The sequence below is a fragment of the Tenrec ecaudatus genome, chromosome 5 (genome assembly GCF_050624435.1).
Source record: "Tenrec ecaudatus isolate mTenEca1 chromosome 5, mTenEca1.hap1, whole genome shotgun sequence".
Taxonomy (NCBI): domain Eukaryota; kingdom Metazoa; phylum Chordata; class Mammalia; order Afrosoricida; family Tenrecidae; genus Tenrec; species Tenrec ecaudatus.
Window position 1 is genome coordinate 84,380,743 of NC_134534.1, and position 25,388 is coordinate 84,406,130.

General features: G+C 39.9%; 1 pseudogene; it reads right to left on the bottom strand.

Moving 5' to 3' along the window:
• Window positions 1-24,535: 24,535 nt before the first annotated feature.
• Window positions 24,536-25,059, bottom strand: LOC142448822 (eukaryotic translation elongation factor 1 epsilon-1 pseudogene; annotated as a pseudogene).
• Between the last annotated feature and the right edge of the window lie 329 nt (window positions 25,060-25,388).

Genomic DNA, 25,388 nt, shown 5'->3' on the forward strand with positions numbered 1-25,388 from the left:
TGACATTTCTCACTAACAATAGCCCTACAGGAGACAACATTGGAGAAACTGTGGGAATTGCACCCAATCCAAGCTCACCACACTGAGGCAAACCACTAAGGGCATGCAACAGAACAGCAAGGGGAGCAGAGCAAGGAAGTCCCGAGGGACTACCAAAAACAGACTTTGGGGCCAGGGCATTGGACCTGATCAAACTCGACCAGAAACACTCCTAAAGGTCAAGAAACAGTCCTTGAACTATTTACAGGCTTTTCTTTTTTTGTCATTGGTTTTGTTGTTGTCATTGTCTTGTTTTCTTTTGTCGCTTTGTCTTGCTCTGTCTTGTTTTGTGTGTGTGTGTGTGTGTGTGTGTGTGTACGTGTGCATATTATTATCTCTGCAAGTCTATCTAGATAAGATAGGCAGGATGAACAATCTGGAGAAGAAAACAATGAGACAGGTGGTTCCAGGGAGACATGGGAGACAGGGAGGTGGGGGAAAAGGAAGTGGTGTTAACAAACCTAGAGACAAGGGAACAACAAGTGATCCAAAATCAGTGGCAAGGAGGGTGTAAGAGGCCTGGTAGGGCTGGTTCAAGTACACTGTAACCGAGAGGAATTACTGAAACCCAAATGAAGGTTGAGCATGATGGTGAGACAAGAGGAAGATAAAAGGAAATAGAGGAAATAACTAGGAGGCTAAGGGCATTTATAGAGTTCTAAATACAGGCATGTACATATATAAATATATTTATATATGATGATGGGGAAATAGCTCTACATGCATATATTTATAGGTTTAGTATTAAGGTAACATTGGGTCTCCACTCAAGTACTCCCTCAATGCAAGAATACTTTGTTCTATTAAACTGGCATTCCATGATGCTCACCTTCCAAACACGATCGCTGAAGACAAATAGGCACATAAGCAAATATGGTGAAGAAAGCTGATGGTGCCTGGCTAGCAAAAGATATAGCATCTGGAATCTTAAAGGCTTGAAGTAAACAAGGGGCCATCTAGCTCAGAAGCAATAAAGCCCACATGGTAGAAGCACAGCAGCCTCTGTGATCATGAGGTTTTGAAGGGATCAAGGAAAAAAAATCATATCATTGTGTGCTCACCTTCCCAATACAACTGTTGAAGACAAACGGGTACATAAAACAAATGTGGTGAAGAAAGCTGATGGTGCCGAGCTATCACAAGAAAAGTGTCTGGGGTCTTAAAGACTTGAAGATAAACAAGAGACCATGTAGCTCAGAAGCAACGAAACCTACATGGAAGATGCACAGCAGCCTGTGTGATCACGAGGTATCAAATGGATCAGGTATACTGCATCAAAGAACAAAACAATGATATAATTGAGAATGAGGATTTGTGTGGAGTGGGGACACAAAGCCCATCTATAGACAACTGGACATCCCCTTAAAGAAGAGTCACAGGAAGGAGACGAGCCAGTCAGGGGGCAGAGTAGCACTGATGAAACATACAAATTTCCTTTAGTTCTTAAATGCTTCCTACCCCTCTATAATGATCCCAATTCTACCTTACAATTCTGGCTAGACCAGAGGAGGTACACTGGTACAGATAGGAACTGGAGATACAGAGAATCCAGGACAAATGATCCCTTCAGGACCAGTCGTGAGAGTGGCGATACCAGGAGGGTGGAGGGAAGATGGGGTAGAAAGGGGGAACCAATCACAAGGATCTACATATAACCTCCTCCTTGGGGGTGGACAACAGAAAGGTGGGTGGAGGGAGATGCTGGACAGTGTAAGATATAACAAAATAATAATAAATTACAAATTATCAAGGGCTCATGAAGGAGGGGGGAAGCGGAGAGGGAGAGGAAAAAATGAGGAGCTCATACCAAGGACTGAAGTGGAAAGCAAATGTTTTTAGAATGATGAGGGCAGCAAATGTACAAATGTGCTTGACACAGTGGATTTGTGTATGGATTGTGATGAGTTGTATGAGCCCCCAATAAAATGATTTTTTTTAAAAACAACAAAAATGCAAAAGAGGCATAGGAAAAAGCTACTGTGTACAAACATTGCTGGGGTGAGGTCCAGGTAGTATGGCAGAGGCCAGACAAAATACAGGGATACACATAGTAGCCTACTAAAAATGAGGAGGGATAAAAGAAAGAAAGAAAAAGACATGGGTAGCCTGGGAAGAGGGCACTAACCCACCCAAGGGGAGGGTATTGTTTATATCTCCACAGGGACAGAGGGACCAGACTTCAACCCAGTGCTCCAAGATGTGAATGCAGCATAGCAGCATGAAGCAGGGATCACTAGAGAGGTCTGAGGGACTGGCTCTAAGCCCAACTACTTGGACAGCCCCACCTCCCCATAGAATTCACTTCAGAGGACGGCACTGAAGCTACAGCTCAGGGAGAGGGACATGTCTGATCAGAGCACACTGGAGCAAATGAAGGGGTTGGAAGAGAGAGTGGAACACATCCTGGCCCACCAAGCCCTGAGGACGATATTCTTGCTCAGAGCAGCCAATGCACAGAGAGGACCACAATGCACAGCCCCACTAAGAGATACAATGTCCCTCACTGACCCATAGTGCTACTGGGGACAACACTGGAGACACAGTGTGGGAATTGCACCCGATCTGACCCCACCACCCTGAGGCAAAACGCTAAGGGCAGGCAGCAGAACAGCAAGGTGAACAGAGCAATGAAGTCCCCAGGGAATAACAAAAATAAACTGTAGGGCCAGGGCATGGCACCCCACCAGACTCGAATGGAAAACACTCCTAAAGGTCAGCAAACAGACCTTGAACTATTTACAGGCTTTTCTCTTTATTGTCTTTGGGGGTTTTTTTGTTTTATTGCTGTTCTCATTTTCTTTTCTTTCGTTGCTTTATTTTGCTGTGGTGTTTTTTGTGCATATTATTTTCTCTGCGGGTCTATCTAGGTAAGATAGGGGGGATAGAAAACCTGGAGGAGAAAACAAGGGGACTGACAGTTCCAGGGGGGCATGGGAGAGGGAGAGGTGGGGGAAAGGAATTTGGTATTAACAAAGTCAGGGACAAGGGAACAAGTGATCCACAATCTATGGCGAGGAGGGTGTAGGATGCCAAGTAGGGCTTGATCAAGGTCAATGTAAGGAAGAGGAATTACTGAAGCCCAAATGAAGGCTGAGCATGTTAATGGGACAAGAAGAAAGTAAAAGGAAATAGAGGAAAGATTTAGGAGGCAAAGAACATTTATAGAGGTCTAAATACTAGCATGTACATATGAAAATATATTTATATATGATGATGGAGAAATAGATCTATGTGCATATATGTATAGGTTTAATTAGTTTATTTTATTAATTTTTTATATTTTCTGGGTTTTTTAGGATGTTAGCTATTTTTTAAAAATCGCTTTATTAGGGGCTCATACAACTCTTATCACAATCCATACATACAATAATTGTGTAAAGCATATTTGTGCATTCATTGCCCTCATCATTCTAAAAACATTTGCTGTCCACCCAAGCCCCTGGCATCAGGTCTTCATTTTTTCTCCTCCCTCCCCGCTACCCCCTCCTTCATGAACCCTTGATAATTTATAAATTATTATTTTGTCATATCTTGCCCTGTCCTACGTCTCCCTTCACCCACTTTTCTGTTGTCCATCCTCCAGGGAGGAGGTCTCATATAGATCCTTGTCATCGGTTTACCCTTTCCAACCCACCCTCCCTCCACCCCCCTAGTATCACCACTCACACCACTGGTCCTGAAGGGATCATCCGCCCTGGATTCCCTGTGTTTCCAGTTCCTATCTGTACCAGTGTACATCCTCTGGTCTAGTGAGACTTGCAAGGTAGAATTGGGATCATGATAGTGGGGTTGGTGGAGCATGGAGCATTTAGGAACTAGAAGAAAGTTGTATTTCTCATTGTTGCTACACCGCACCCTGACTGGCTCGTATCCTCCCCAAGATCCTTCTGTAAGGGGATGTCCAGTGCCCTACAAATGGGCTTTCGGTCTCCACCCCGCACTCCCCGCCTCATTCACTATGGTAAGCTATTTTGTTCTGATGATGCCTGATACCTAATCCCTTCGACACCTCGTGATCACACAGGCTGGTGTGCTTCTTTCATGTGGGTTTTGTTACTTCTGAGTTAGATGGCTGCTTGTTTACCTTCAAGTCTTTAAGGCCCCAGACGCTGTATCTTTTGATAGCTGGGCACCATCAGCTTTCTTCGCCACATTTGCTTATGCACCCATTTGTCTTCACTGATCATATTATGGAGATAAGCACACAATAATATGATTTTTTGTTCTTTGATTATTTTTTAATAATCATTTTATTGTGGACTCATACAACCCTTATCACGACCCATACATACATCCATTATTTGTCAAGCACATCTGTATATTTGTTGTCCTCATCATTCTCAAAATATTTGCTTTCTAGATAGGGTCAGTATTAAGGTAGCAGATAGACATTAGGCTTCCACTCAAGTACTCTCTCAGCAAAAAAAAACCACTTTGTTCTATTACACTGGCTCCATGATGCTCACCTTCCTGGCACGATCACTGAAGACAAAGTAGGTGTATAAGCAAATGTGGTGAAGAAAGCTGATGGTGTCCAGCTATCAAAAGATATAGCATCTGGGGTCTTAAAGGCTTGAAGGTAAACAAGTGGCCATCTAGCTCCCAAAGCCCAAGTGGAAGAAACACACCAGCTTTTGTGATCACAAGGTGTCATTGGAATTGGGTATCAAGCATCAAAGAACAAAAAATCGTATCATTGTAAATGAGGGGGAGTGCAGAGTGGGTACCCAAAGCCCATCTATAGGCAACTGGACATACCCTTACAGAAGGATCCTGGGGAGGAGAGGAGCCAGTCAGGGTGCAGAATAGTACTGAAGAAACATACAACTTTTCTCTCATTCTTTAATGCTTCCTCTCCCCCTCTATCATGATCCCAATTCTAACTTACAAATCCAGCTAGACCAGACCATGTACACTGTAACAGATCAGAGCTGGAAACCCAGGGAATCCAGGACAGATAAACCCCTCAAGGCAAATAATGAGAGTAGAGATACCAGGTGGGTAAGGGCAAAGTGGGAGAGAAAGAGGGAACTGATCACAATGATCTAAGTATAACCCCCTCTCTGGGAGATGGACAACAGTAAAGTGTGTGAAGGTAGACATTGGACAGTGTAAGACATGAAATATAATCATTTATAAATTATCAATTTTTAGTGAGGGAGGAAGGGTGGGGGAAGGAGGGTAAAAATGAGGAACTGATACCAAGGACTCAAGTAGAAAGTAAATGTTTTGAGAATGATGATGGCAACAAATGTACAAAAGTGCTTGATATATAATGGATGGATGTATGGATTGTGATAGGTGTTGTACGAGGCCCCAATAAAATTATTTAAGAAAAAAAATAGGAATCCATGATCAAAAGGAGGAAATGAATAAAGCCATTTGAAATAAAGCATAAATAAATTAATAAGTAAAATGAATTTGAGATTAGACTCCATTCTTGCTTCTGCTAAGAAAATCTCTCCTTTGTTGCTGGCACGTGCAGAATGTCATATCTTATTTCCAGAGTGGGTCAAAACACAAATATAACCTGAAAGACCTTTATATAGAATGTTCTAAAAAATACTGTATATACTCAAGTATAAGCCAAGCCAAATATCAGCTGAGACACCTAATTTTATCACAAAAACTGCATTAAAATGTGCTGGAAAACTCAGCTTATACACGAGTACATACAGTATGTTGTAAGCAAGTTCTTTTCAACTTACCTTACTAAGCATTTTAAACAATGCAGTTTGATTAATGCTAATTTCTTAAGAAATGCCTATACTACACAATCTCAAGAAACCTGTGCTTTAATATAGGATAATAAATACCTAGCAAAGTAAAATTGCTATCTAAATTTGGCACAAGCCGTAGCCTATTATTATTCTGTCACCTATCTGATGATTCAAGTATCAGCATGTATATTCATTCTTCAGTCCCTTCACTGACAACCCCATTGTTGTTTATTTATTTTAATAGATCATTTTTATTGGGGGCTCTTACAGCTCCTATACCAAAGCATACATCAATTGTATCAAGCACATTTGAACATATGTTGCCATCATCATTTCAACTCCTCTCTTTTCCCCTCCTTCCCACACCCTCCCACCTTTGTGAACCCTTAATTATTTATAAATTACTTTAATTTTCATATTTTACACCATCCATTGTCTCCCTTCATCCACATCTGCTGTTTTCCCCCCTGGGGTGGGAGGGAGTTGTATTGTAACCAGTTCCCTTTTTCCCCCTTCGCGCCCCCCTCCCACCTTCCCTCTACCCTCCTTGTATAGTTACTCTCCCTATTGGTCCTGAGGCATTATCTGTCTGGGATTCTGTGTGTCGAGAGCTCTTATCTGTACCGGTGTATGTGCCAGATTTATAAGATATTACCGGGGTCATGATAATGGGGAGTGGGAGGGGAGGAAACATTAAAGAACTAGAGGAAAGTTATATGTTTCCTTGGCTGGCTAGCTCGTCTCTTCCTTGTGTCCCTCTTTGAGGGCATGTCCAGTTATCTACATATGGGCTTTGGGTCTCCCGCTAACCCCCTCTTTAGCATCAAAATGGTTGTTTGTTTGGGGTCTTCTGATGTCCAATACCTGATCCCGTCAACACTTCATGATCACACAGGCTGGTGTGCTTCTTCCATGTGGGCTTTGTTGCTTCCCTGCTAGATGACCACTTGTTTAACTTCAAGCCTTTAAGATCCCAAATGCTATATCTTGTAATAGCCGGGCACTATCACCTTTCTTCACCACAGTTGCTATGCACCCATTTTGTCTTCAGCAATCATGATGGGAAGGTGAGCATCACAGAATGCCGATTGTTAGAACAAAGTGTTCTTGCGTTGAGGGATGACTTGAGTAGAGACCCAATGTCCATCTGCTACCTTAATACTTAACATATAAACATATGTACCTAAACCTATATCCTATCATTACATACTAATATATTTACATATTTACATGCCTATGTTTATACCTCTATAAATGTCTTTTGCCTCCTACTTCTTTCTTCTATTTTATTTTACTTTCCTCCTGTCCCACTATCAGGTTCCACCTTCATTCGGCTCTCGGTATTTTCTCTCAGCTACATTGTACTTGATCGAACCCCACCAAGCATTCTATGCCCTCCTGGCCATAGATTTTAGACCTCTTGTTGTTCCCTTGTCCCTGGATTTGTTGGCTCACTTCTCCTGTTCCCCCACCTCCTCCTTTCCCCTGTCCCCCCAGAACCATTAATCCCATTGCTTTCTCCTCAGGATTGTTTATCCTGCCTAGCTTATATAGATAGACTTGGAAAAAAAGGGGGGGGGAATAGTCTATGAATAGTTCCATGTCTGTCTGCTGACCCTTACGAGTGCTTTCTGATGGGGTCTGATGCAGTGCCAAGCCCTGCCCCGAGTCCGAACTCTGTGTTCAGAATTCCTCGGGAACTTTGTTGCTCTGCTTCCCCTGTTGCTATTTTGCACTCCCTTCGTGTTACACGCTGGTGTGGGGGATCAGACTGGGCACAATTCCCGCACTGTGTCTCGGTGCTGCCCCCAGGAGCAACTGACAGCCCCATTGTGAGAACACTAGCCTCTCACTTTGGAATATTACAAGACCTGCTCATGTTCTAAATGTCTGTATAATGATAGTGCCATACACTCTGTGGTTTCATTTTGGTGGACTATGAAGTTCATGATTCACATCATTTTACCTTGAAATAACATTCTAGTTTTTTTATTGCCACACCCTCAAGCTAAACAACTATATTTCTTAATCATTTTATTGGGGGCTCATACAACTCTTACCACAATCCATACATCCATCCATGCCAAGCACATTTGTACATTTATTGCCATCATCATTCTCAAAACATTTTCTTTCTACTTGAGCCCTTGGTGTCAGCTCCTCAATTTTCCCCCTCCCTCCTGCTGCACTCTCCCTAAACAAATATTTTTTGAGAAATTTATATTCCACACAAATTTTATTATTTCTTCAGTTCTATTATTTGTTGCCAGTTCTATGTTTAATCAAAATTATCTATTTAATTTTTCTTAAAGCCTTAACCGGATTGGATCCTAAAAAAGTTTCTTCTTCATTGATTTCCATATCACTTTTCGCAAATTAGTATTCATTAGACTGAATCTTGTCAACAACCTTAAGCCAATCATAAAGTTATACTTCAAAATAAAATAATTTCCTTTTGTAATTAATTTAAAATTTAATCTTGTGGTTAACTATGTTTCTTTTCATTACCTTTCTTTGCTAGCCTCTCTTTAACATGATACAATGTGTTAAAAAGAATGAGAAAGATTTCTTTCTATTTTGGTTTTCATATTTCAACAAGGGAATATTTTGCTGTTTGCTTTTCATGTTTAGTTTATTGAACATAGTCACTAAATATATATGGTTATCTATTTTTATTAAACATTTTTGTTTTTTACTTAGCAAGCAAAGATGACTTGATTATACCAGCATCCAGTTGATATCAGAGTCCTGTCGGGAAGGAGCTATTTCTTCTTCTCATACTATGACCTCATTCCTGGTGGTCACTATCAGCCTTGCAGGCACAGGGAACTAGCTCCCTAATGCAGAAGGCTAAATGGGTTTCAGGTCAAGTGCCAACTCCAGTCCGTTGGCAGTGTCTGACTGAAGTATCAAGTGTAAGAATCATTCTAAGATGGAGTCTGGGGGTGAGGAAAGGGGCTGTCGTGTCTGCCACAGAATCTGCTGCTGGCCCAGGAGGATGCATGTTAGCGTGGACCCAAATTCAGACTGCTGAATCATAGGTCCCCAAATGTATTTGGCCTATCGGCCCCTTTACAGAAAAAAAGGGAAAAAATTACTCAGCACTCCGTGGCAAGCAAAAACGTTTATTCTTTAGTTCATAATCCAGGATCAAGTTTATTAGGTATCTGCCTTGTCGCCTCCCCGGATCATTCGAGGCCCTCCCTCACCCCCAGAAGGGGGAATGGTGTCCCTCACTTTGTGAAACACTGAGTTGAGTAAAACCTAGGAAACATGATGACTGCCTGTCAAATGTCGTTATTTTTGAAAGTCATCTTAAAAGGCTTATCACGGCATAGTCTTGATAGAATAAAGATAAGAAAGGTGATAGTCCTGGGGAAATAAGGTGGGTTTTGTTTTTGATGGATGATAACAATATGTTTTGATGGATGATGTTTCTTTTGTTTTGATGGATGATGGTTTTATTTTTGATGGATGATGTCCCTTGCCCCCGTGATGTTAACAATAATCTGAAATGCGTATGTGTTCTCTAGGAACACCGGTTCCTCTTCCTTTACCCACTCTCTTGATTCTTACTCTACTCCCTGAAATGGCCCTCATTGTGCCAACATAAGGTATTGAGTGAATACCTGAAACATTCACAGCCATTGAGTCATTTCCAGCTCACAAGACCCCGGAGGACAAAGTAGAGCCACTTCTTTGTGTTTCTGAGACTTTCATGTCTTTCTTGGAAGCAAGTGCTCTCCTCTTTCTACTGAAAAGCAGCTCACGGACTTGAACCCTTGACTTTATGGTTAGCAGATCAAGGTTTAACCCACTGTTTCTCTGCTACTCAATTTGCACGTAAATACTAATTTAAAGGGTGGAGGTTCAAATACTCAGATCAAACCTGAGCACATTAACTTGGGTGATGGGGGAGAAAAAGGTAATTTGTGGTCATGTAATGTCTTTGCAAAGGAGACATTTAGGGTGCTACCTATGATGGAGTTAATAATGGCTGTTTAAAAGAAGGGAAAGAAGGTGCTTCATGTGTTCTTTATGTTACTTTACATTTTAAATAAATATTTATTTGAAAGCATGAATTTATTTTTATTTATCCAAATGAAAAAATTCTGCCATCCCTTTAAAAACCCTTTTTATTGAAATATAATTTGTGTACCATAAAGTTCAAAGGTTTAAATACACTAAAAAGAGCTGTGCAGTCATCACCACTATCAGTTTTAGATCATTTCCTTCATTCTTGTATTCATTATTATTAACTCCTTATTTCCTCCCAATCGCCCCTGTCAAAATCTTAACATGCTATTAATCTAGCCACTGTCCAGCATCTGGGGCCCTAAACTTTTGTCTGAAAACCAGCAGCCATCCAAGTGAAGTGCCAGCAAAGTCCACATAGAAAAAACATCCTAACCAGTGTGATCCAAGGATTTTAAATAATAAAATCCAGGAGTGGAGAGGGGGATTGTGCTAGAGCTTAACTTTTGAACACCTCATATACAAAACGCTAGAGATGGTAGTGGAAACCCAAAATGCATTAGAAGCGTCCTCATGTGGATGAAGCTTCTGTTGAACTCCCTCAGATTATGACCACAGCTGGGAGTAGTGTTGTCCGTAGACAGAGTGCTGTTTTTAAGTGATTGTTCTTGTGTAGTTCAAGGGCAAAAGACATTTTCTTAGTTGAGCAAGCACCATCCAAAAGTATGAAAACAATGGTTAAAAACATAGAGATTCCATCTAGGGGTATTTTTGTCATGCCAGTTATCTTCCATTTCAGAAGGCACTGTAACCCATTTTTAGGACTTCTGAGCTAGAAAGCTTAAATGAATACTGCTTATACTTGTTGACTCAATCATCACCTACATGTATAAACTGAAGTTTATTTCACTTCAAAAAGGATTCTTAGGTGATACCTTTATAGAAGAACCAATATAGTTTATTAATCTTAAACATATGGGTTTAATATTTATGAGGAGAAAGCTGTCATACACAGCAGGCCTGTTTCCGATGTGTGAAGGTTTCTAGTGAGTCACGGGTCTGTCTGACTAGATAAATTCAACAGGACATCCTGTAGTTGCTATGTTGTTTTTCCAATGCTTCAAATTTTTTTTTTGGCTCACCATGAGATGAAAAGACATGCGAATCCAATACTCAAATATGTTAAAATAGTATTCTAAGTGAAAAGGATTATAAACACATATTATGGAACCACTGTTTGTACACATGTTCCTGTAAAATGGATTTTTCTTTTCAAGACCAGTGCCCTTTCTGGTGATTTTAATTCATTTGCTCAACTCTCACCATCTCTCACCCCCACTCTTGACAAGTATTTAGATCGGGCTTTGATTTTTTTTGCTCTGAATGGAAAATAAAGACTTTTCTGAAAGACTAATGGATATTAACTTCGTTTTGGTTACATGCTATTTTATATGGGATTCAGAATCCTGCTTTGAACTGACTTTCTATTTCTTTCCAAAGGAATGGAGAGAGACTCATCAAATCAAATGGAAAACAGCAACAAACTGTTGAGGATTCTCACGGATAGGATAAAAGGGAGCAAATATATGTAAATATAGATATATAATTAACAAATGATTGAATATTTACTTAGGTTTTACTTAAAGAATGAAGCTCATGACTTCTTTAGCTGACAATGACAGAGAACATTAGTAAACATTAGTAAAAGGGTATTTGATTTCACCAATCAGTCTCAGATTTTTTAAGTATCATATATTTTATAATGGGAAGTTATATTCACCACTCTAACCCGAAGTGCTCAAACATTTTAAACTGTTGATATATGTCATTATTAATAAAACATGAATTTAATCATTCTTTCCTGTCATTTACCTGGTATGATAGGAAGCACATTACTTATCTTCTCTGAACTTTACTATCTTTTTTGGGAGAATGGGGGTTGGGGGAGGGATTGCTTTCTTTTTTTTAAAATCATTTTATTGGGGGCTCGTACAACTCATCACAATCCATACCTACATCCATTGTGTCAAGCACATTTGTAATTTGTTGCCATCATCATTCTCAACACATTTGCTTCCTACATGAACCTTACGATCTTTATCTGCAGTCTAGGGATTAAAATACCAGGCTCCTGTCTTCACTGTGAGAACTTGTTACTGGGTATGTTAATTAAGTCACTGACTGTTGGGTAGTACAATGCAAGCCTATTAGATGCACACAGTAGTGAAGAAGATGGAGCTGCAGTTTTCTGAAAAGTTATTCAATCCTTAAGTGCCTTTTGGTTGGGATGGGGGAGCTTTGACAGGAACTGTGTGTACCAGACTTAAGACTTGTTACTCGGAGAAACCAGACTGAACCCTCCAAACTTGCATCTTCTTAATTCCCACTTACTGTTCCTGTTTGCAGTCTTACCTGTGAAGCTACTACAATTATGGTCTCTTCAACTTAATTTAATAAATTTTATTCCATTGTAAATTCCCTTCATTTTGTTTTTGGTCTAAGGGTATTTGATGAATAGAGGGTACTTCACTAATTCTTTTGGCTATTGTTATTTCTAATAATGTTATCTTATTGTGATTAATATACATAGCATAACATGCACCATCTTTAGAATTTCTACATGTACAAGTCTGTGACATTAGTTACATGCTTCGAGTTGTGTAGCCATTCTCATATTTTTCCCTTAATTCTACCATCATTAGCATAAATTCAATTACCCTTGCGCCATCTCCTCTTTCTCTGCTCCTCCTATCCCTACTAATCACTAACAATCTTTGCTTTCTATGTATTTGTTTATTTGATATAAGTGAGGTAACAGAGCTTTTTCACTACCTTTTTGAGGTTTATCTTTGGAGACTGACTTGATCCAGTCAGCATGGTTTTTGAGGTTCATTCACGCAGTGGTCTCTATCCAGATGCCATTCCTTTTTTGTCACTGAGGGATATTCTATTGTGTACAGTGTTACATTGCTCTTATCCATTCATCTGTTGATGGACATTTTGGTTATTTTCCTATGGTATAAACTAAAATGTATTTCACCAAAATGTGGGCTATTGATCCTAACCCCTTTATCTGTGGTGTGATCCCACCTGAGAGTAGGGTCTTTTTAATTGTTATATTAATATTGCCATTAGACCATTAGAGGTGTCTTAATTAACCACCTGGGACAGTAAATGAATAGATTATGGACAGAAGCAAAAGAAAAAAGAACAGTTTTGGGAAAATGTTTGGGAAAAGTTTTGGGAAAATGTCATGCCACTTGAAGATTGCAAAGAGCCAAAGAACAGAAAATAAAAGGAGATATGTGCATTCTATGTAAGGAAATATATAGAGAAAGGCTTTTCCCAGAGCTCATGCCATAAATTCATACTTCTAACCTCCAAACCAGTTGTTCACAGCTTTCCTAACGCCACGACCCTTTCAGACAGTTCCTCATGTTGTGGTGACCCCCCCAGCCATAAAATTATTTTGATTGCCACTTCATAACTGTAATTTTACGACTGTTATGAATCAGGCAACCCCTGTGAAAGGGTCAGTCAACCCCTAAAGGGGTCGCGACCCACAGGTTGAGAACCACTGCTCTAAACTGTGAGGAAAATAACTTTATGTTCATTAAACCCATTCACTTATGGTATTTCTTAAAAAAATTTTTTTTGTTTTGTTTTGACTTATGGTATTTCTGTTACAGCATTGACAATGTGAGATAGATCTCGACTGCTAACTGCAAGGTCAGTGGTTCAAATCCTGCAGCCACTCTCTAGGAGAAAGTTGAGGTGGTCTGTTCCTATAAAGATTTGGAGTATCTGAAAGCCTATATAGAGAGGGCTGTTATGAGTTGGAATCAACTGGATGGCAATGGGTGAAGAAACAATTTTCTGGCTATCATGAAAATGCACTATGAACATTGGTGTATAGTTTTCCATTTGCATTTTTCCTTAACTTCTAGATGTATACTCAGGATTGAGATTTCTGGGTCATGTAGTAATTCTATGTTCAGTTTTCAAGGAACCGCCAATCTGTTTCCCGTTCTCATTGGACCATGTATGTTTCCACCAACAATGAATGCGGCTTCTAGTCTCACCATAATCTTGATGACACTCACTGTTTTCGGTTTTGTTATTATCACTATTCTAATCGCGAGCTATGATGTCATTGCAGTATTGGTTTGCATCTCTCTGAGAAAAGTAAAGAGGAATTGAGGCGTTTGCTGATGGAGAGCAAGGACTGCAGCTTTCAGTATGGATTACAACACAATGTAAGGAAAGCCAAAATCCACACAACTGGACCAATACGTAGCATCATGTTAAACAGAGAAAGCGTTTGACATTGTCAAAAGATTCCGTCTTGCTTAGATCCACTATCATTGCTCATGTGGGCAGCAGTCAAGAGATCAAATGACACATCGCGTTAGGTAAATCTACTGCACAACGCCTTCTCAAAGTGTTGAAAATCAAAGATATTAATGTGAGAACTAAGATGCCCCTGAACAAAGCCCTGGGCTTCTCCATTGCCTCATATACACATGTAAGTTGGACATTGAATAAAGAAGACTGAAGAAGAATTGATGCATTTGAATTGTGGTGCTGGCAAAGAATATTGAAAGTATCATGGACTGCCAGAAGTAAAAACAGAGCTGTTTTGGAAGAAGTACAGCCAGGATTCTCTTAAAGGCAAGGATGGCAAGACTTTGTCTCACATATTTTGGACATGTTGTCAGGAGAGGCCATTACCTAGAGAAGGACGTCATGATTGGTAAAGTGGAGGGACAGCAAGAGAGGAAGGCCTTTGACGAGATGGATTGACACAGAGGCTGCAACAATGGGCTCACACGTAAGACTCTTTATTGTGAGGATGACACAGGACCAGTGCTTCATTCTGTTGTCCACAGAGTGACGATGCGTCAGAACCAACCCAATGATGGCTAACAATGACAACGGTTCAGGACATTTTGCGTCTTTTCATGTGCTTCTTATCATGTAAATATTTTCTTTGGTGAAATGGCTGTGCAAGTCCTTGACCATTTCCAATTTGGGTTGTTTGTCTCTTGTTTTTAAGTTGTACAAATTTTTTCTACATATTTTGAGTAATAGGTCCTTTTCAAATATACAATTCTCAAAAATTTTAACCCAATTAGTAGGCTGCTTTTTCACTATTTAAATAAAATCACTTGAGGAACAAAAGCATTTGACTTTTAAAAGATTCCTTTTGTCTGTCTTACCTTTTGAAGGTTGTGCTTTTGTTGCCATATCTTTGAATACTTCTTAATCTTTCCTGAATCAATTTTTCTGGGCCTCTTTCTCTTAGAGGTGAAACCTGAGTTCGGCTAAAGGAACAAGTACAACCTGAAATATGACCTCTTGCAACCATTTTCACTCTGCCAATAATGTGCCTTATTCTGCCTTATAAGTTAGCAATATTCTGAATGTTCAGATTCACATATAAAATGTTAGTTCATATAAAAACTTTAGAAAACTTAGTGTTAGTTTGCTTGCCACTGTCAGATTTCATTTCTTTCTGTTTCGTGGAGACCTCTAGTTGGCTGGTTTATGAACATTCTGAGCTGTTATGAAAGTTGAAGCCCCTTCATGTTGGTGATCTTCTTACCACTCATTTTGTATACACTTCAAAGGCTTTTTCTTATTGAAACTAAAATGCTTTTTCTTATTGAAATGCTTTTTATTATTGAAACGCTTTTTCTTATTGAAACTGATTAGTCCAAGCACAAATATTACTGCTTAATTAGTTTGTCCAAATTACTGTCAATTATTTTTCTAGGGAAAAAACCCTGAACTGTCAATGAAAGTCTTCACAGTATTTGCATAAGAAATCTAGAGTTGTGGTCTTGGACAGAAACATAGCCTCCCAAACCAATCACCATTTTTAAAAAGGAGGAAATGAACATTTCATAGCTAATGATGGAACTGGGCCTGAGATTCTATCATCCTAATATAATCTTCTTCCTATCAGAAGAGATTTATTTTTATGAACAGCTAACATGCAAGAGAACTGAGACTTTGTTGATTCATAAAGCATAAAATTGTTTTAAATGAATTTTTAATACAGCTAGAAATCATTTCATTAATCAAACAAGTTGAGCATCTTTATGTGCCTGGCCTAAACCAATGGAAGGATTAGCTTATTGAGTGTGAGGACTAGAAATTCTAATGATTCTGTGACCAAAGTTGATCGATCAGATAGTGTACATAAAATTCTTGCTGGATGTCTATTTATAATATTGAGTCAGAATATTCCTAGGGAGACCTCAATTTTTGCTCATACAGTCTTCATTTGATTGGGTCAGACTCCACTACTTTGTGGAGGATAATTTCTTGATTAGACATCAACTGATTTCAACACTAATCAAATGTAAACATCATGAGAGCAGCATCTAGACCATATAGATGTTCTCTAGTGTGCCCTCAGTCACATAAAAAGATCCCAATAAAGCAGTGGGACAAGGCTTCAAAGAGTTCATGGCCTTGGTGGCCCTGGAGGTGGTTCTCTGCCCGCCCTTCAGAAGAGAGTAGAGGCTGGTCAGTCAGCCGGGGAAAGCAGGTTACTAGCAGCAGTCACCGCAGGCTCTGTGGCTTTGATTTATGGTGTTTATAGGACACCCGTGGGCTTACAAACCCATCCACCTCACACACACACACACACACACACACACACTCACAGGAGTTTAGATATATGAGTCAGATGGTCAAAATTAAGCATGTAACCGACGAAAGGGTCTTGGGGCTATATTGTGGTCAGAGTAACATGTCACTAAACACAGATCTTTTGATATACCGTATATACTCGAATATAAGCCTACCGGAGTATAAGCCGAGGTACCTAATTATTACCCGGGAAACCAGAAAAACGGATTGACTCGAGTACAAGCCTAGGGTGGAAAATGCAGAAGCTATTGTGAGTTTCAATAATCAAAACAAATGAAAATAAAATTACTAAAAATGAAACATCAGTGGGGTAATGTATTTAAATATTTATTTTAAATAAAAAACATAAATATAAGGACAAGTCATTTAACATTAGTGTAAACCAGCACAGTAAGTGGAAAATAGGTTCAACAAAAACAAGAAGGTATCAACAATGATACCTTAAGAGTACTATTCCCTGAGCTCAATCAGCAACCAAGCTAAAATGTAAAGAGTTAAAATCCTTCAAAACTGGATTCCTCATAATCATCCGAATCCCAATGCAGAGCTTCAGCTGGTGTGAGGTCATCATAGACGCTGTCCTCACTGAGATCGCCGTCATCACCATCACTGCTGTCATTTTCACACAAAGCGCAGTCTTCACTGCCATCCATAGCACTACTAATACTACATTTCTGGAAGGCACATCGCACCATGTCTTCTGGAATGTCTTCCCATGCATCATGAGCCCACTTTGCTATGAACTCTATGTCAGGCTTCATGAGATTTCCTCCTTTTGTTAGTCAGGCTGGATCAGATGACATCCATTCATGCCACATCCTTCTCACATGATCTTTAAAAGGCTTATTCAAAGATACACGTCATAGGATGGGTCTGATTGGTTAGATGTGAGTAAACAAACATTCAAAGCCCTGCAGTGTCAGCCGGGCTTTGAATGAACAGCAGGAAACGGCAAACACCCAGGAGGTTACCTCGGTGGGATGGAGGGAGGCAGCAAGATGTTACACCTCTTTGGGGTACCACTGACCTGTGTGTAAGCCGAACCCCAGTTTTTCAGCACATTTTTTTGTGCTGGAAAAACTCGGCTTTTACATGAGTATATACGGTATTTTTAAAATTTAAGAAAATCTCAGTATGGATAATCTATTTCTCAATTCTTCTCTCCCACCAGCATCTTCCCAAAGCACTCTATTGTGCTTGGATTGCTTGTACTAGGTTATATGGGATTACAGGAGCAAGATGGGATCCACGTTACAAATGAGGATATAGAATCAAAGGAAGTAGTGTAGAAAGAACATCTCCTAATATCCATTGGTCATGTAAATGAGCAATTCACATTCAAGAGCATGTTAGTTCAATCAAAAATCTCACTGGGTAGTAAGATAAATAAGTCTCAAAGTCTAACCTTATTAATAAAACTTTTGCCTCTTAAAACTTTGATTCCTGTCTACAATCAGATCTTCAGAATCACTAAGACAGACTAAATATAAAAATTAAAAAAAAACAGATAGGAACTGAAAAAGAAAAAAAAGATAGACTAAATATTGTATCCCATAGGATGGTAGTACTTTTAAGATATTAATATCCCCTGAGCTTAACATTAACTAGGAAAATAAACAGGACTTCCAGGGAACAAATACACATAAACTCTTTAGACCACCAAAGGACACGCCCAGAATCATAAGCTCATCTTAGAATGATTTCCACCTGAGAATTCTCGGTGCTCTGGACTTCACTGGAGACATGAGTGAAGAGTGGAAAATGACTGTAACTAGGTCATTTTCATTTCCCTGACTGCTGTCGTAGAGCATATACCACGTACCATGTTGGTGTGGCATATTTGAGGGAGACAGACAGGCAGTGAGGCTCCCACTGAAGCACACCAGCATATGATCCCACATAAGGAGAATCTATGTATTCCTATAAAAATGTTTCTGGTCCTACAATAATAGTTTCGCTAAGGCATGTTTGAGAATTCATAATAACGCAATCCGAGAGCAAGCTACAACACAGAACTATTCCGCTGATGCCTTCCTTCAGGAGTAAAAGCAGAAGTAACATTTGAAGCAAACATTATTCAAAGGCAGCAGAGCCAGATAAACTGAACATCCAAGAAGGTCACCAAACACAGCTCATAAATAAATAAAAAAACGACTGAATACTGGTCTCTGCAGCACAGAGGATGTTACCGGGATCTAAGATTCTTATCTACTTTATGTTAAATTCCTTGTCTGACTATGTCTTCCTCTGGCAGCTATTATTAAACAGTCTTATAAACTAGATGATTGGCTCCTTACTTATCTACAGAGTTAGGTTCTAAAGGCCAGATCATTGCGCAAAATCAGTATTGTGTGAGGACAAGGATGATGAGGGTGACAGTGACACGGAAGCAGTCCTGGAGCCCCTTCAACTGTTATGCGCCTGCCATCGTTGTGCTCTGGACGGTCAAATCCTACCAGTTGGCACTGGTGCTCAAGCAGACCTGACGCCAGTGACTGGACTACATGTGCAGTTTGTGGCTCTGGGAGACAGGAGCTCTGTGGGGGGAAGCACATCGTTTAGTGGGAGTTGCTGTCTATGCCCACGTCCATGCTCCCTGTGGCGTCTCCGTCTATGCCCCCCCACCCACCCTGCCGCCCCACAGGGCAGAAAGGACTGTGTCCATAAAAAGTATGAGATGCTAGTCTGGGAACCCGAGCTCAAGGTCCTGCAGACTGAGTTGTTGAGAAAAGGAGCTCCGCAGCATGGGCTGTAGAGGAAGAAGGGCGACTGACTCCTGCTGTACCCCCAGGACCACGATGGCCCCAGTTCCTTCCCCATTCGCAGGGCTTGGTACTGAAGTAGAGGAAGAACTACAGCAGCAATCATTATGCCGCTGATATTTCAAATAGGAAGAGGGTCCCTCATTACGGACGGGTTTCAGGAGAATTCCCAGATGCAGGGAGACTAGGAAGAAACAGCGGCCAGTCCATTTCAGAGAGGTTCACCACGGAACACCGTAGGAATAACAGCAGAACATTCACTGAAAGCATGCCAGAAGTGGAGACCCTCAGGTTCGAAGACAGTCAAAGCACCACTGGTCCTTTAGAGTAGAGTTCACCTTAATGATGCAGGTGGAGCAAAACGTCCTTGACTTCTATTTGCTGATAGGGCACGGCTGAAAATGAGAAGAAACAACTGCAAATGTCTATTAATGGTTGGAACATGGAATAATGTATGAAGAATGAACCTAGGAAAATTGGAAGTTACCAAAAATGAAATAAAATTCATAAAGATTAATATGCTAAGCATTTGTAAGCTGAAATAGACTGATGTTGGTCATTTTGGGTCAAAAATCATATGGTTTACTAGGACTTGAGTGACAGATCCAAGAGAACTAGTGTCCCATTCAGCATCAGAAAGAATAATCTATCTTCAAGTATAATTCTGAATGTGATACAGTAAAACTAATATGCCTACAAGGAAGATGAATTAATAAAACTATTGTTCAAATTTATGCCACTGAAGGCAATGGTGAAGAAATTAAAGAATTCTATCAACTTCTTCCATCTGAAATTAATCAAACATTGAGAATTATGGCTGTTTGGAATGTGAAAGTTGAAAACAAAGAAGAAAAATCAGTAGTTGGAAAATATGGCCTTTGTAATAGAAACAAAACTGGAGATAGCATGGGAGAATTTTACCAGACCAAACACTTTGTAATTACAAATCCTTTTTCTCAGCAATATGAACAGTAACTCTCCATGTGGACCTTGCCAGATGGACTATACAAGAATCAAGTTGACTACATCCGTGGGAACAGACAATGAAAAAGCTCAAGGCCATTAGCCAAGAGAAGGCCAGGTCATGTGCACGATGTGCAAGTTTGAGTTGAAGCTGAAGAAAGTTAAAACAAGCCCATAAGAGTCAAAGTACAATCTTGAGTATGTCCCGTCTTAATTTAGAAACCATCTCAAGAGCAGAGTTGAGGTATTGGACACTGAAGAACAATTCAACCTGAAGTTGAAATAGTGAGTGATTCTATGGACAAAATATTGAATGATATAGAAAGCATCAAAACAGTACCGAAGGATTGTGGCCACCCAACCTACAGAAGACTATGAATGACAGTGGCACCCCAAAATCCATTTACAGGGTCCCTCCTCGGATTAAGCCACTGATGAATTCCTTCTTACCATAGTCCAGGGGTAGGAATAGCCGGCTAGCTGAAAGAGAGCATTGTAAATTTGATTGTAGCAGATGTAGTTAAGTTAATCACCACTTGTCTGTCAGTTCGTCTTATTGTGGTGGCTTGTGTGTTGCTGTGATGTTAGAAGCTATATTGTTTCAAATGCCAAGAGGGTCACCCAAAATGCACAGGTTTCAGCAGAGATTCCAGACTCAGAACAGACACCGAACAAGTACTTGGCGCCCACTTTGGAGGAAAGAGCACAGCTTCAAAATATTTCCAAAATGTGGCGTGGAAGCAGAACACTGTTGGAAATTGTGCTAAAGGAGGGGTTTGTAGGGTAAGAGGGTCCTCAAAATGGGACTGAGGAAGAGCTGATGGCTCCAAGTAGTGTCAACCATGGTGATGTGCATTGGTTAAAGTTTGTGGGAGTGGAGTACTTAAGATCTTCATTGGCTGATGGGACATGAATCAAGGTACAGAGAAGCAACAGCAAGATCTATTAATGATCAACCCTTGAGATGTGAAAATGTCTCAACAAACTGATGAAGCACTGGAAGCACTGACCCCTTTATGTCATGAAATTTGGAAGACAGCTACTTGGCCAACTGACTGGAAGAAATCCATATTTGCATCCTTTCAAATTGAAAGTGACTCAACAGAGTGTTCCAACTAGAGAACAATATCACTGATATTACACACAAGTAAAATTTTGCTAAAGAGCATCCCCCAAAATTGCAGCAGTACATTGACAGGGAGGTCCCAGAGGTTCGGTCCAAATTCAGAAGAGGACATGGAAAAAGGTATATCATTGCTGATGGCACATGGATTTTGGTTCAAGCAGAAAATACCAGAAAGATGTTTACATGTGTTTTATTGATTATGTGTAAAGACATTAGACTGTGTGGAGCATAATAAACTGTGGATAACTTTGAGAAGATTGGGAATTCTAGAACACTTAATTGTGCTTCTGTGGCACCTTGTCCTTGGATCTCGTAGTTGTGTAAACAGTAGGAAATACGGCATGACTTAATATCAAGAAAGATGTGTGCCTGTGTTGTTGTCTTTCTCTATCCTTGTTAATTCTGTATGCTGCTTAAATGAAGCTGGTTTATATAAAGAATGTGGCATCAGGATTGGAGAAAGGCTTATCAACAACCTGTGATGTGCATATAGCTCAAGCTTGCTTGCTGAAAGTGAGGAGGACTTGAATGCACTTGCTAATAAAGATTAAGGATTTCAGCCTTCAGTGTGGATCACAACTCAATGTAAATAAGACAAAAATCCTCACAACTGGACCCATAGGTAACATCATGAAAAATGGAGAAAAGACTGAAGTTGTCGAAGATTTTGTCTTGCTTGAATCCACAATCAATGCTTATAGAAGCAGCAGTCAAGAGATCAAATATTGTATTGCATTGGATAAATCTGCTTCCCAAGATGTCTTCAAAGGTTTGAAAAGCAAGGAGTTTACTTTGAACGCTGGGGTGCACCTGACTCAGGCCATGGTATTTTCCATCGCCTCATGTGCATGTGAAAGTTGAACATTGAGTAAGGAAGATTGAAGAAGAATTGATACACTTGAATTATGGTGCCAGAGAAGACTATTGAAAGTACCATGAACCTGCTAAAAGCACAAATCAATCTGCCTTGGAAGAAGTATCTGGCCAGAATGATCCTTAGGGGCAAGGATGGCAAATACCTTTCTTACGACGTACATTGGCCATGTTGTCAGAAGAGAGCGTGGGTGGTAAAGTGAAGTGCCAGCAATAAAGAGGAAGCCCTCAGTGAGATGAATTGACACAGTGGCTGCACCAATGGGCTCGGGTAAAGGAACAATTGTGAGGATGGAGCAGGACCGTGCCGTGTTTTGTTCTGTTGTGCACAGGGACACTATTGGTCGGAACTGACTTAATGGCACATAACAACAACAATGACTGTGAAGTTAAAATGTAATGTCTTCTTATTTGATCTCCCTTTTGGCTCATTTTAGAGTTGTCGCAGTTTTTAATATTTTCTGGTTTCTTTTATTAAGGAGTTTCTGTTTTGTCTAGTCCTTGTTAATTTTTTTCCTGTTGATGTTTTATTTTTTTCTGTATATGGGACCCAGGATCGGTAGATCTATAGAAGCAGTAGCCAGATTGCTAATTGCCTAGGGCCATAGAAGGGAAGGATGGGGGAGATGTGGAGCTACAACAGTGAGTACAAGCAGAAGATAGTCTGAAATTGATTGTGATGGTTGCACAAATCTTAGTCTGATGGAATCATTAAATTTTATAATATATGAGCTATATGCCAATAAAACAATCTTTACAAGATGACAACAATGACAGGAAGGATACACGGATTCACTGTACCAAAAAGAATTAGTCAACTATAAACCATTTCAAAAGGGAAGAGATGATTAAGAACAAATTATATTCAAGGAAGAATTTCAAGCTACAATGAAGGCATTAGCAAAAAACAAAGCTCCAAGATTTTACAGAATTCCAATAGAAATGTTTCAAAACTTGCTGCAGCACTGGAAGTGCTCACTAGTGTATGCCAAGAAATCTAGAGGACAGCTCGCTACCTGGCTGGAAGAGATCCATCGGTGTCTTCATTCCAAAGAAAAGTGACTCAACAGAATGTAGAAATTACTGAACAATATCATTAATCTCACATAAAAGTAAAATTTTGCTGAGGATAATTTAAAAATCAATATGGAACTGCCAGGAATTTAAGCTGGATGCTGACATCAGATGTATCTGGGCTGCAATCAGAGACTCCCAGAAAGTGTTTGCTTGGGTTTTATTGACAACATAAAGGCATTTGAATATGTGGATTATAGTAAACTACGGATAACATTACAAATCGAGGGAATTACGGAATACTTCATTGTACTCATGCAGAACATATACATAGACCAAGAAGTAGTTCTTTGAATGGAACAAGAGGACACTGCATGGTCTAAAATCACGAAAGGCATTCTTCAGAGTTAGATCCTTTCACTATACTTATTCAGTTGGTATGCTGAGCAAATAATCTGTGAAATTAGACTAGACTATATAAAGAACATGGCATCAGTGTAGGAGGAAGGTCATTAACAACCTATAAAATAAATGACACAACCTTGTTTGCTGAATGCAGGGAAGAATTGAAGCACTTGCAATGAAAATAAAAGTTTTCTGTGTGGCTCACAAGGCAATGTAAAGAAAACCCAAACACTCACAACTGGACCGATAGATAACATCACGAAAAATGGAGAAAGGATTGAAGTTTTCTTTTTTTTTTTCTTCCACAGACGTTTAATTTTTCATTATGCGGTAAAAGACCTCAAGGATTGAAGTTTTCAAGGATATTATTTTGCTTGGATGAACACCAATGTTGATAATGAGATCCCTTATGTCAACATTATTTTGACAGTGGTGAGATCATGTGTTAGTCTGGGTAAACTAGGGAAACAAATCCACAGAAACTCATATGTAAAAGAGAGAGGTGTGTTTTTTTGTTTTTGTTTTTTTGACTTTTTTAACCACATTTATTAGCTCACATAAATATTTTAAAACAAGTCCATCTTTCTTCCCTTGCCTTGGCACAATTTATTATAGATGATAATAAACAAACTAGCTAAATGTCCATTGGGGGAAAATGAATTTTAAAATATAAAAGAGAGGTCAACAAATAGCTAAATACGTCACCCGTGGAAAACATTATTTTTCCATATGGATTAAGCCACTGATTTGCAACTTTTATTAAAATTTCACCTATAAGACACGGTAAGTTATGACTTGATTTTGACAACACTTTTTACATTAAAAAAATTGCAAAATTTCAACCAAAGAACAAATAAAACATTCTAACAGAAGTGTACACTTTAAAATTTAGCTCCAGTCAACAAATACTGACTATCAATTTATGCTAGTCCTCTGGTCCAGAATGCATTTTTCACTTGAAACGTGTTAATAACTCTTCTGTGTGGCCTGGGAACCTTCTAATGGGAACTGGTATACAGTCTATTTTTGATGAAGACAACACTAGTCCGATACTGCTTGATCCCTGGGTAGTGCTGAATGTGGCCAAACCAGCAAGGCACATTCAGATATTTCTCCTGCTCTTGAACCGTCAGCTCAACTATAAAGTGGTGCAGTCATGGTACAACAGAATATCAGCTAAGGTAAAGTTATAGCCCGTAAGGTAGACTTTGTCTTCAAGATAAGAATCAAGTTCCTTCAGCAGAATGAGGATGTCATCTTTACTGGAGTGTCCCTCTACCTGGGTGACCCTGTATTCCAACCACTGCTGCCCGACTGCTTTTTCTTCGGCAGTGCTCCCCAGCAAAGATTCCTTGTTGGCTTGCCTGACTAGATGAGCTGCTATTGTTGTTAATCCTGTTAAACTCAGCCCATTGTTTGTTTGAAGAACTGGAATCTGGCGCTCACCCTGGGCCCCGTGTTTGTTCCTTTGACTCAGCCCCAGGGACCTCTCAAGCAGCTTCAACTCCGCGGCGGCCGCCATCTTGCGGCCAAAGAAAGAGTTTTATATAAAGGGCAAGTGTACATTAAGAAAGTATCCCAACCCAGTACTGTCGAAACCTAGAAGTCCAACATTAGCCCATATGTCTGACACCAATCTACAAAGTCCTCCTCAATCTCACAAAACACATGCAGTGACGCCAACTGCAGAAGGAAAGCCAAATCAGTGAGGGTATACGCATCTCAGAACTGGCAGGGGTCTCCACACGGCTGCTCCAGCACCCAGGGCTGCATCGGGGTAGGTCCATGCAGGTTCTCCTCAGGGATGTCTTGCGGGAAGTGAGCCTTGCCAGCTGAAGCAGGGAACTGGCT